This window comes from Rhipicephalus microplus, unplaced genomic scaffold (genome assembly GCF_043290135.1).
Source record: "Rhipicephalus microplus isolate Deutch F79 unplaced genomic scaffold, USDA_Rmic scaffold_199, whole genome shotgun sequence".
Taxonomy (NCBI): domain Eukaryota; kingdom Metazoa; phylum Arthropoda; class Arachnida; order Ixodida; family Ixodidae; genus Rhipicephalus; species Rhipicephalus microplus.
In genome coordinates, this window is record NW_027464770.1 from 95,001 (window position 1) to 107,500 (window position 12,500).

Sequence of the window (12,500 nt, forward strand, 5' to 3'; positions counted from 1 at the left end):
TTTCGGCTGTGCCTGGCTGGCGGCCCACTCACTCGATCGCCATGTCTGTTTGCCACAGTTTTCCCGGTGGTGCCGCACCCGGGCTCGCCCCGGCTGACGCGGTTTCGTGCCGCCCCGGCAGACGCGGTTTTCGCGCCGCCCCGGCTGACGCGGTTTCGTGCCGCCCCGGCAGACGCGGTTTTTTGCCGCCCCGGCTGACGCAGTTCGGACTTGGCACTTTTTGGCTGAGCCTTGCTGGCGGCCCACTCACTCGATCGCCATGTCTGTTTGCCACAGTTTTCCCGGTGGTGCCGCACCCGGGCTCGCCCCGGCAGACGCGTTTTTTTTTTCTTTCGCCCCGGCTGACGCAGTTTTCGCGCCGCCCCGGCAGACGCGGTTTTCGCGCCGCCCCGGCAGACGCGGTTTTTTGCGCCGCCCCGGCTGACGCAGTTCGGACTTGGCACTTTTTGGCTGAGCCTGGCTGGCGGCCCACTCACTCGATCGCCATGTCTGTTTGCCACAGTTTTCCCGGTGGTGCCGCACCCGGGCTCGCCCCGGCTGACGCAGTTTTCGCGCCGCCCCGGCTGACGCGGTTTCGTGCCGCCCCGGCAGACGCGGTTTTTTGCGCCGCCCCGGCTGACGCGGTTTTTTGCCGCCCCGGCTGACGCAGTTCGGACTTGGCACTTTTCGGCTGTGCCTGGCTGGCGGCCCACTCACTCGATCGCCATGTCTGTTTGCCACAGTTTTCCCGGTGGTGCCGCACCCGGGCTCGCCCCGGCAGACGCGTTTTTTTTTTTTTCTTTCGCCCCGGCTGACGCAGTTTTCGCGCCGCCCCGGCTGACGCGGTTTCGTGCCGCCCCGGCAGACGCGGTTTTTTGCGCCGCCCCGGCTGACGCGGTTTTTGCCGCCCCGGCTGACGCAGTTCGGACTTAGCACTTTTTGGCTGAGCCTGGCTGGTGGCCCACTCACTCGATCGCCATGTCTGTTAGCCACAGTTTTCCCGGTGGTGCCGCACCCGGGCTCGCCCCGGCTGACGCAGTTTTCGCGCCGCCCCGGCTGACGCGGTTTCGTGCCGCCCCGGCAGACGCGGTTTTCGCGCCGCCCCGGCTGACGCGGTTTTTGCCGCCCCGGCTGACGCAGTTCGGACTTAGCACTTTTCGGCTGTGCCTGGCTGGCGGCCCACTCACTCGATCGCCATGTCTGTTTGCCACAGTTTTCCCGGTGGTGCCGCACCCGGGCTCGCCCCGGCTGACGCAGTTTTCGCGCCGCCCCGGCTGACGCGGTTTCGTGCCGCCCCGGCAGACGCGGTTTTCGCGCCGCCCCGGCTGACGCGGTTTCGTGCCGCCCCGGCAGACGCGGTTTTTTGCCGCCCCAGCTGACGCAGTTCGGACTTAGCACTTTTTGGCTGAGCCTTGCTGGCGGCCCACTCACTCGATCGCCATGTCTGTTTGCCACAGTTTTCCCGGTGGTGCCGCACCCGGGCTCGCCCCGGCAGACGCGTTTTTTTTTTTCTTTCGCCCCGGCTGACGCAGTTTTCGCGCCGCCCCGGCAGACGCGGTTTTCGCGCCGCCCCGGCAGACGCGGTTTTTTGCGCCGCCCCGGCTGACGCGGTTTTTTGCCGCCCCGGCTGACGCAGTTCGGACTTGGCACTTTTTGGCTGAGCCTGGCTGGCGGCCCACTCACTCGATCGCCATGTCTGTTTGCCACAGTTTTCCCGGTGGTGCCGCACCCGGGCTCGCCCCGGCTGACGCAGTTTTCGCGCCGCCCCGGCTGACGCGGTTTCGTGCCGCCCCGGCAGACGCGGTTTTTTGCGCCGCCCCGGCTGACGCGGTTTTTTGCCGCCCCGGCTGACACGGTTCGGACTTTGCACTTTTCGGCTGTGCCTGGCTGGCGGCCCACTCACTCGATCGCCATGTCTGTTTGCCACAGTTTTCCCGGTGGTGCCGCACCCGGGCTCGCCCCGGCAGACGCGTTTTTTTTTTTTTTCTTTCGCCCCGGCTGACGCAGTTTTCGCGCCGCCCCGGCTGACGCGGTTTCGTGCCGCCCCGGCAGACGCGGTTTTTTGCGCCGCCCCGGCTGACGTGGTTTTTGCCGCCCCGGCTGACGCAGTTCGGACTTTGCACTTTTTGGCTGAGCCTGGCTGGCGGCCCACTCACTCGATCGCCATGTCTGTTTGCCACAGTTTTCCCGGTGGTGCCGCACCCGGGCTCGCCCCGGCAGACGCGTTTTTTTTTTTCCTTCGCCCCGGCAGACGTGGTTCCCCCCCCCCCCCCTCCGTCTTTCTTTTTGTTTTTTTTTTTCGCCGCGGCTGAAGTGGATTTTTCGGTGCCTCGACGCCCCGGTAGTCGCGGTTTTTCCGTTTCCGCACGGCCCCGGCTGACGCTGCTCGGTCACAGTCGCCTTTTGTGGTGATTGCAGACTTCTTGAGCGCGGGTGTTTTTTTTTTTGTTGTTGTTGTTGTTTTATTACGCATTCGCTCCAGCAGACGCTGTTTAGACTTTTTGTTTCCTCTTTTATCCTGCGACGAGGTGACGAGGTTTATTCGGTGCCCCGCCGCCCCGGCTGAAGTGATTTTTCCTGTCCCGTGCCGCCCCGGCTGACGCGGTTGGGACTTCGCGTTTGTTCGGCCGCCACGGGTTTTGGCGCACTCGCTCGGTTGCTTGTTGTTGCCACTTGTTGCGAACCCAGGTTTCTTGAGCGAGCGCGGGCGTTTTTTCTTCCTTTCTTTCTTTGTTCTATGTGTTAGCGAATCGGCCTTTAATATCACACGAGGACTCACAACCAACAATTTTCAGTTTGAAGTGTAAAAAATCTGCAGGTGTTGACGTAACTGACTTGCCCCGTACCCTTGAGTACATCCATGAAGTTCTCGTAGTACTACTAAATCGCATTATTCCAAGTGGAGAAATTCCCATAAACTTGCAAACCTCTACACGAAAATCGGTGCGCGTGATAAAGTTGAAAATTATCGTCCGATATCAAATGTGCCTTCTATAACACAAATTCTAGGAAAAAAAAAAAAAAAACACTTGTTCGCCGTTTTCTGCGCCGTGACTGGCAGCACTCCGGCGAAGCGAAACGGGGTCGATTCGAGCACGATATCGGCGTCTTTCGACGTGCTCGCCGGCGACCGTCGCACGAGTACGTCGCACGAGCGCGTCTGCCGGGGCGCCGTTTGCGAAGCCGACGCAAAAGTGGGAACCGCCGCTCGGATGATCGCCGCTTTCGGCAGAGTGAGTGTTGGCACTCCGGGGAAGCGAAACAGCGTGAATGCGCCCACGAAATCGGCGTATTTTGAAGTGCCCGCCGGCGACCGTCGCACGAGTACGGTAAACCGCGTCAGCCGGGGCGTAGTTCGGGACGCCGACGAAAAAGTGGGAAGCGCAACTCGGATCTTCGCCGTTTTTGCAGGAGTGAGTGGCGGCCCTCCTGCGAGACCAAGAAGCATCGATTCGTGCACGAATTCGGCGCCTTTCGACGTGATCGCCGGCGACCGTCGCTCGAGTAGGGCAAACCGCGTCTGCCGGGGCGGGCTTCGGGACGCCGATGCGAAAGTGGGAAACGCTGCTCGGATGTTCGCCGTTTTTGGCCGAGTGAGTGCTGGCACACGGGCGAAGCCAAACGGGGCCGATTACGGCACGATATCGGCGTCTTTCGACGTGCCCGCCGGCGACCGTCGCACGAGTACGGTAAACCGCGTCAGCCCGGGCGGAGTTCGGGACGCCGATGCGAAAGTGGAGAACGCCGCTCGGATCTTCGCCGTTTTTGGAGGAGTGAGTGGCGGCACTCCGGAGAAGCCAAGGAGCGCCAATTAGCGCACGATATCGGCGTCTTTCGACGCGCTCGCCGGCGACCGTCGCACGAGTAGGGCAAACCGCGTCTGCCGGGGCGGGGTTTACGACGCCGACGCAAAAGTGGGAACCGCCGCTCGGATGTTGGCCGTTTTTGGCAGAGTGAGTGCTGGCACTCCGGCGACGCGAAAGAGCGCGAATGCGCCCACGAAAGTGGCGTATTTGGACGTGCGTGACGGCGACCGCTGCAGGAGTACGAAAAACCACGTCAGCCGGGGCGAGCGACACACGGCGGTCTGGGTGCTTATCGCTGCTATTATAGGGGCACCCCGGCAGACGCAGAAAAAAAAAAAAAAATTTTCGACCTTCTTTTTTGCTGGTCGAGCTCGGGTAACCCAGGTCGCAATGGGAGCCGCGCACGAAAGCGGCGTCGCGAGACGCGTTCGCGGTCGCTAGTCGCACGAGCTCGGCAACCGCGTCAGCCGGCGCGGAGTTCGGGATGCCGACGGCTAAGTGGGTACCGCTGCTCGGATGTTCGCCGTTTTTGGCCGAGTGAGTGCTGGCACTCCGGTGAAGCCAAGGAGCGCCAATTCGTGCACGATATCGGCGTCTTTCGACGTGCCCGCCGGCCACCGCCGCACGAGTACGGCAAACCGCGTCTGCCGGGGCGGGGTTCGCGACGCGTACGCAATAGTGGGAACCGTCGCTCGGATGTTCGTCGTCTTTGGCCGAGCGAGTGCTGGCACTCCGGCGAAGCGAAACGGGGCCGATTCGGGCACGATATCGGCGTATTTCGACGTGCTCGCCGGCGACCGTCGCACGAGTACGGCAAAGCGCGTCTGCCGGGGCGAGGTTTGCGACGCCGACGAAAAAGTGGGAAGCGCCGCTCGGATCTTCGCCGTTTTTGCAGGAGTGAGTGGCGGCCCTCCTGCGAGACCAAGAAGCATCGACTCGCGCACGATATCGGTGTCTTTCGACGTGCCCGCCGGCCACCGCCGCACGAGTACGGCAAACCGCGTATGCCGGGGCGGGGTTGGCGACGCCGACGCAAAAGTGGGAACCGCCACTAGGATGTTCGCCGTTTTTGGCAGAGTGAGTGCTGGCACTCCGGCGAAGCGAAAGAGCGCGAATGCGCCCACGAAAGTGGCGTGTTTGGACGTGCTTGACGACGACCACCGCAGGAAAACGAAAAACCACGTCAGCCGGGGCGAGCGACCCATGGCGGTCTGGGTGCTTATCGCTGCTATTATAGGGGCACCCCGGCAGACGCAAAAAAAAAAAAAAAAATTTTTTTCGACATTCTTTTTTGCTCGTCGACCTCGGGTGACCCAGGTCGCAGTGGGAGCCGCGCACGAAAGCGGCGTCGCGAGACGGCTTCGCGGTCGCTAGTCGCACGAGCTCGGCAACCGCGTCTGCCGGGGCGGAGTTCGGGACGCCGACGGCTAAGTGGGAACCGCCGCTCGGATGTTCGCCGTTTGTGGCCGAGTGAGTGCTGGCACTCCGGCGAAGCCAAACGGGGCCGATTCCGGCACGATATCGGCGTCTTTCTACGTGCTCGCCGGCGACCGTCGCACGAGTACGGCAAAGTGCGTCTGCCGGGGCGGGGTTTGCGACGCGTACGCAATAGTGAGAACCGTCGCTCGGATGTTCGTCGTCTTTCGCCGAGCCAGTGCTGGCAATCCGGCGAAGCCGAACGGAGCCGATTCGGGCACGATATCGGCGTCTTTCCACGTGCTCGCCGGCGACCGTCGCACGAGTACGGTAAACCGCGTCAGCCGGGGCGGAGTTCGGGACGCCGATGCGAAAGTGGGAAGCGCCGCTCGGATCTTCGCCGTTTTTGGAGGAGTCAGTGGCGGCACTCCGGTGAAGCCAAGGTGCGCCAATTCGCGCACGATATCGGCGTCTTTCGACGTGCCCGCCGGCCACCGTCGCACGAGTACGGCAAACCTCGTCTGCCGGGGCGGGGTTTGCGACGCCGACGCAAAAGTGGGAACCGCCGCTCGGATGTTCGCCGTTTTTGGCAGAGTGAGTGCTGGCACTCCGGCGAAGCGAAAGAGCGCGAATGCGCCCACGAAAGTGGCGTGTTTGGACGTGCTTGACGACGACCACCGCAGGAAAACGAAAAACCACGTCAGCCGGGGCGAGCGACCCATGGCGGTCTGGGTGCTTATCGCTGCTATTATAGGGGCACCCCGGCAGACGCAAAAAAAAAAAAAAATTTTTTTCGACATTCTTTTTTGCTCGTCGACCTCGGGTGACCCAGGTCGCAGTGGGAGCCGCGCACGAAAGCGGCGTCGCGAGACGGCTTCGCGGTCGCTAGTCGCACGAGCTCGGCAACCGCGTCTGCCGGGGCGGAGTTCGGGACGCCGACGGCTAAGTGGGAACCGCCGCTCGGATGTTCGCCGTTTGTGGCCGAGTGAGTGCTGGCACTCCGGCGAAGCCAAACGGGGCCGATTCCGGCACGATATCGGCGTCTTTCTACGTGCTCGCCGGCGACCGTCGCACGAGTACGGCAAAGTGCGTCTGCCGGGGCGGGGTTTGCGACGCGTACGCAATAGTGAGAACCGTCGCTCGGATGTTCGTCGTCTTTCGCCGAGCCAGTGCTGGCACTCCGGCGAAGCCGAACGGAGCCGATTCGGGCACGATATCGGCGTCTTTCCACGTGCTCGCCGGCGACCGTCGCACGAGTACGGTAAACCGCGTCAGCCGGGGCGGAGTTCGGGACGCCGATGCGAAAGTGGGAAGCGCCGCTCGGATCTTCGCCGTTTTTGGAGGAGTCAGTGGCGGCACTCCGGTGAAGCCAAGGTGCGCCAATTCGCGCACGATATCGGCGTCTTTCGACGTGCCCGCCGGCCACCGTCGCACGAGTACGGCAAACCTCGTCTGCCGGGGCGGGGTTTGCGACGCCGACGCAAAAGTGGGAACCGCCACTCGGATGTTCGCCGTTTTTGGCAGAGTGAGTGCTGGCACTCCGGCGAAGCGAAAGAGCGTGAATGCGCCCACGAAAGTAGCGTATTTGGACGTGCTTGACGGCGACCGCCGCAGGAGTACGAAAAACCACGTCAGCCGGGGCGAGCGACCCACGGCGGTCTGGGTGCTTATCGCTGCTATTATAGGGGCACCCCGGCAGACGCAGAAAGAAAAAAAAAAATGGGGACATGGCGTGCGTCACCGTGCGGCTTCGCAGCGTTGCCGAAGTCGCCGAGCCCTTCGACTGAGCCGAACGGCGGACAGGGAACGTTGGTCGGCCGTTCTAACCTGTCGGTGCCACGCCGAGACGTCGTTAAGGAAAACCGCGTCGTGGGCCTCTACGACGCCGTCGAGTCGTTGTACGTTTGGTGTCCAGCGTGTCGGCGGCGAGTAGCGGACACGTCGTTCACGACTTCGGTCTTTCGCAGTCGACGCGAACTTGCGGAGAGTCGTGGTGCCTCACGTTTTCGGCAGAAACCGCGGCGGAATTTTCCCGTGCGTGCGCGCACGACCTCGGTGCTGTGCCGTCAGCGTAGTGTTGCACAAACTCGTGGCCTACCCAAGGTGCGGTACGTTTGCGGCCGTATCCTCGGTGGGAATTTCGTGAGTAGGGTCGCAAATTCTACGACCTCGGCGGGTTTGAGAGCGACGTAGACTTGTGGCACGCTCAACATGCCACACGTTTCGGGGCACACCCGCGGTGAAATTTTCTCGAGTACGCTCGTATTAGGGCCCAAGGAGGTCTGGGTACTTATCGCTGCTATTATGTGGGGGTTCTCGTGAGCGGCGTACGCGAAAGCGACCGGGTGTCTGATATGCGGCGGGCTTCGGCCTCGTCAAGCGTGTCCTCGGGTCTGCTCCAGGGGAATCCACGGCAGTCGTCTGCAGCCTCATCCGCTTGATGCGTTAGGGGCTGGTTGTCGGACGGTGCCGTTTTACCACGATATCGAGGTGTGTTCCGTGTCGTCCTCGGGCGATTCAGATGCGAAAGCGCCGAAGACGCGGGCGTGACCCGTCGTCTGGCGGCTTTGCAGTCTCGGCTCCGTTGCTAGTTCCGGCCGGTCCACCGACAGTGCAGCGGGCTTGGGCAACCCGCACGGCGCGACCGAGTCGATGCAACGAAAAAGAGCGAGCATGAACGTGCTTCTTGCCGCACGGCTCCCACTCGTCTTTCGGGAAGGTTGTGCCGTAGCGAGCTCGAACGCCGTCATCTCGGAGTGCAAAATAAGCGTGTTGGGGCGCCTGAAGGTGGCCTCCGCCGCACACAGACTGCGTCCGGCCCGCCGAGGGCGAGGACGGACGCGCAGTCGAACGATTACCTGGTTGATCCTGCCAGTAATCATATGCTTGTCTCAAAGATTAAGCCATGCATGTCTAAGTACATGCCGAAATAAGGCGAAACCGCGAATGGCTCATTAAATCAGTTATGGTTCCTTAGATCGTTTCTTCCTACTTGGATAACTGTGGCAATTCTAGAGCTAATACATGCAGTGAGCCTGGAGCCCTTTGGGTAACGGGTGCTTTTATTAGACCAAGATCGATCGGGTTTCGGCCCGTATTGTGTGGTGACTCTGGATAACTTTGTGCTGATCGCATGGCCACGAGCCGGCGACGTTTCTTTCAAGTGTCTGCCTTATCAACTTTCGATGGTAGGTTACTTGCTTACCATGGTTGTTACGGGTAACGGAGAATCAGGGTTCGATTCCGGAGAGGGAGCCTGAGAAACGGCTACCACATCCAAGGAAGGCAGCAGGCGCGCAAATTACCCACTCCCGGCACGGGGAGGTAGTGACGAAAAATAACAATACGGGACTCTTTTGAGGCCCCGTAATTGAAATGAGTACACTCTAAATCCTTTAACGAGGATCAATTGGAGGGCAAGTCTGGTGCCAGCAGCCGCGGTAATTCCAGCTCCAATAGCGTATACTAAAGCTGCTGCGGTTAAAAAGCTCGTAGTTGGATCTCAGTTCCAGACGAGTAGTGCATCTACCCGATGCGACGGCTCGGACTGAACATCATGCCGGTTCTTTCTTGGTGCACTTCATTGTGTGCCTCGAGATGGCCGGTGCTTTTACTTTGAAAAAATTAGAGTGCTCAACGCAGGCGAGTCGCCTGAATAAACTTGCATGGAATAATAGAACAAGACCTCGTTTCTGTTCTGTTGGTTTTTGGAATACGAGGTAATGATTAAGAGGGACGGACGGGGGCATTCGTATTGCGGCGCTAGAGGTGAAATTCTTGGACCGTCGCAAGACGAACTACTGCGAAAGCATTTGCCAAGAATGTTTTCATTGATCAAGAACGAAAGTCAGAGGTTCGAAGGCGATCAGATACCGCCCTAGTTCTGACCATAAACGATGCCAACCAGCGATCCGCCTGAGTTACTCAAATGACTCGGCGGGCAGCTTCCGGGAAACCAAAGTATTTGGGTTCCGGGGGAAGTATGGTTGCAAAGCTGAAACTTAAAGGAATTGACGGAAGGGCACCACCAGGAGTGGAGCCTGCGGCTTAATTTGACTCAACACGGGAAAACTTACCCGGCCCGGACACTGGGAGGATTGACAGATTGAGAGCTCTTTCTTGATTCGGTGGATGGTGGTGCATGGCCGTTCTTAGTTGGTGGAGCGATTTGTCTGGTTAATTCCGATAACGAACGAGACTCTAGCCTATTAAATAGGTGCGGGGTTCCCAGCACCTTACAACCTTCTTAGAGGGACAAGCGGCTCCTAGCCGCACGAAACAGAGCAATAACAGGTCTGTGATGCCCTTAGATGTCCGGGGCCGCACGCGCGCTACACTGAAGGAAGCAGCGTGTCTTTATCCCTGTCTGAAAAGACTGGGTAACCCGTGGAACTTCTTTCGTGATTGGGATAGGGGCTTGCAATTGTTCCCCTTGAACGAGGAATTCCCAGTAAGCGCGAGTCATAAGCTCGCGTTGATTACGTCCCTGCCCTTTGTACACACCGCCCGTCGCTACTACCGATTGAATGATTTAGTGAGGTCTTCGGACCGATGTCCGGCGCGGCCTTTCGGTTGCGCCGGTCTGTTGGAAAGATGACCAAACTTGATCATTTAGAGGAAGTAAAAGTCGTAACAAGGTTTCCGTAGGTGAACCTGCGGAAGGATCATTAACGGATTGTGAAGGGTGAGCGCCTCAGCTGCGTCTGCGCCCGACACTTTCTGCCGCTGACCCCGTTTGGACGCGGGGTCGGCTTTTCCCCACGGGGCTGCCTGAATGTGGAGCGGCACCCCGTGACAAATTGTTGCGCCCAGCGGACGCCAACACCGCGACCTTGGACGGTCGGCCAGGTGGCGGACGCGGGTACAAACGGCGCAACGCACTCATAGGTCGGCTTTCGACCCGCCACTGCACCGTGGCTCGAAGCGCTCGAAATGCGCGACCCGACCGCTGCGGGACCGCCTAGTACTGTAAACAGGAGCGGCGGAGCGCGAACGGCGAGTCGTGGTTACGTCGGTAGAAGGCGAGGCTGCGCGTTCCCGAAACGCCAGCCGAGTGCCCTCCCGACCGTTCGAGCGTGCAAGAACGAGACCCGACAATCGCGCGGCGACTGCCAAGTACGAGAGGAACGGCACAAGCGTCGGCGGTCGGTCAAGGAACTGGCGATGTGACGGGTCCGCTGTGCACCAGTGCATACCGTCCCGCCGTCCGCGGCAAGCGCCTCCGCGTCCTCGGGTGACGGAGGCTGCCGGTCGGTTCTTGCAGGCGAGGGATCTCGCTGGCACCGGTTCGCGTTGACGCGCGGCCGGTCATGGCACGGCGATGCGACGGCCGAGGTGCGCAGTACTCGATGGAGGAACCGCACGCTCCGATGACCGTCCCGCCCTCCGCGGCGTATGCGTACCGACCGTAATGGTTGCAGCAGCGCCGGCCGGCTTTTGAATTCGCCACACGAAACACGGTGCGAGATCGCGGTTAGGGGAGCGTCGACGTTGCCAGGCGTTTTGCTTGCTGCCGAGGGAAAGGCGGCACGGCCACGTCGCGCTCGTCGCGATTAGCGGGTCTGCGCGCTTTGGGAAGGTGCCGCAACGACTTGCCGAAAGAGGAAGCACGGAAGAACGAGGGACTTGGACGTCCCGACAATTGAACGCACTTGCGGCCAGGCCCTTGCTGGCTTCGTTCTTCCGCCTCGAGTAGGCTCGTACGCGGCTCCGGCGCCGAAAGTGGTCCTTGGCACCGACTTCGGTGGACGTGGGAAGTGCCGCGCAAGTACGGCGCGCCTGGCTCCACCTGTTGGCTAAAGTAGGCAGCCGGATCGGCATTTTGGTGTGCGGTGGCAAACCGTGGATGCGAAAAAAGCTTGTGCGATTTCGTGGAACAAAAAGCGGGGGTCCCCCTTTTTATGCGGAGGAGACCGACCCGCCCGCCGTGGTGAACCGCGACGCCACGGTAAAAACGGGAGAGGCTTGTCGATGGGACCGTGCATCCCGCGCTCCACGGAGGCCGGGAGGCGGCCGCCCGAGGAAATGTGTAGCCGTCGAGGCCCGCATCTGCGTGCACTCTTATCCAAATGGGTGTACCGCAGGCATTTTCTGGTTAGGCGGGCCAATGAGAGCGAGCACACAACGATACCTACGGGTCCGGCTTGGAGAACCGGCTTCGACGCCTCCCGAGTATTTATAGAGGGGTGGACCACGAAAGCACTCGCAAGTAGCGGAAGCGAAACGCCGTCCGAAACACACCGTTTGCTCGATTTGCGGCAGCCGAAAAAGGCGCGGCAGAGTTTTGGAGTCCAAGCGTGCGCTGAAAAGCGCCCTTCTTGGCCACTGTTTGGCCGAGTGCCAGAAACGTTTGGTTTTGACTGTACGGAATTGAACAAACACTTTTTCACGACTCTAAGCGGTGGATCACTCGGTTCTCGGGTCGATGAAGAACGCAGCCAGCTGCGAGACTTGGTGTGAATTGCAGGACACACTGAGCACTGATTCTTTGAACGCACATTGCGGCCTTGGGTCTTCCCTTGGCTTCGTCTGTCTGAGGGTCGGATCACATATCAAGAGAGCCTTCGGCGCACAAGGGAACGTGAGCCGTCGACTCGTTTTGACCGCGTCGGCAACACGGACAGCACGCTGAACACCTCACAGCGAGCGCCAACAGCGGCCACTCAAGGGCGAGACGGTGGCGACCGTCGTGCCAGAGCCCAACCGAAACGGGGGCGACCGACTGCATTGAGGATGTGGCACCTCGTTGAGACCGCCGCAGGACTTCGAGTCGGAAGGAAGCCTGCAGGGAAAGTGCGGTCGAGGTTGCGTACTCCTCTCTGCGACCGGGCGCGCAAGAGCTGCGAGAGCCACGGACGCGCAACTTTAACGCACGGTAAACACGAGGAGCGAAAGCCGGCCAGCAAAGCTTCTCCAGCCGTGCGCAAAGTGCGCGAGATCGCAGCCTTGCGTTGCGCTTGTTGCCCTCGAAGTAAGCAGGGTGTCCCGTAGACCGGGCGCTCGAACACGCTGCGGGGCCGTGCCTCCTCCAGGCTTTGCCGCGCGAACAGGGAACGTTCGCGCGCAAAGCGCAGGGAGGTGAGGAGGCTGCGCCCGACGTTTGCGGTTCGCTGCGTACGCGGTTGATGCGGAGAGCACGGCGCGACGACTTGCCGCGAAGCGGAAAAAGTCTCCCGCACGAGTTGGCGAAACGTTGGCGAAGCTTAAGGCGTTCTCGTCGTAGTCCGCCGTCGGTCTAAGTGCTTCGCAGTTCCCGTCCCGTTCAAAAAACTGGGCCACTCCAGTTGGGGCGGGGGCGAC

The 12,500-nt window shown here is 60.9% G+C and overlaps 2 non-coding genes across 2 annotated transcripts; both read left to right on the forward strand.

Annotated features, from left to right (window-relative positions):
• Positions 1-8,056: 8,056 nt before the first annotated feature.
• Positions 8,057-9,871, forward strand: LOC142791936 (small subunit ribosomal RNA). Its single transcript, XR_012890518.1, has one exon. It is a non-coding gene; the product is annotated as a small subunit ribosomal RNA (ribosomal RNA).
• Positions 9,872-11,590: 1,719 nt separating this feature from the next.
• LOC142791951 (5.8S ribosomal RNA) lies at positions 11,591-11,743 on the forward strand. Its single transcript, XR_012890532.1, has one exon. It is a non-coding gene; the product is annotated as a 5.8S ribosomal RNA (ribosomal RNA).
• The last annotated feature ends 757 nt before the right edge of the window (positions 11,744-12,500 follow it).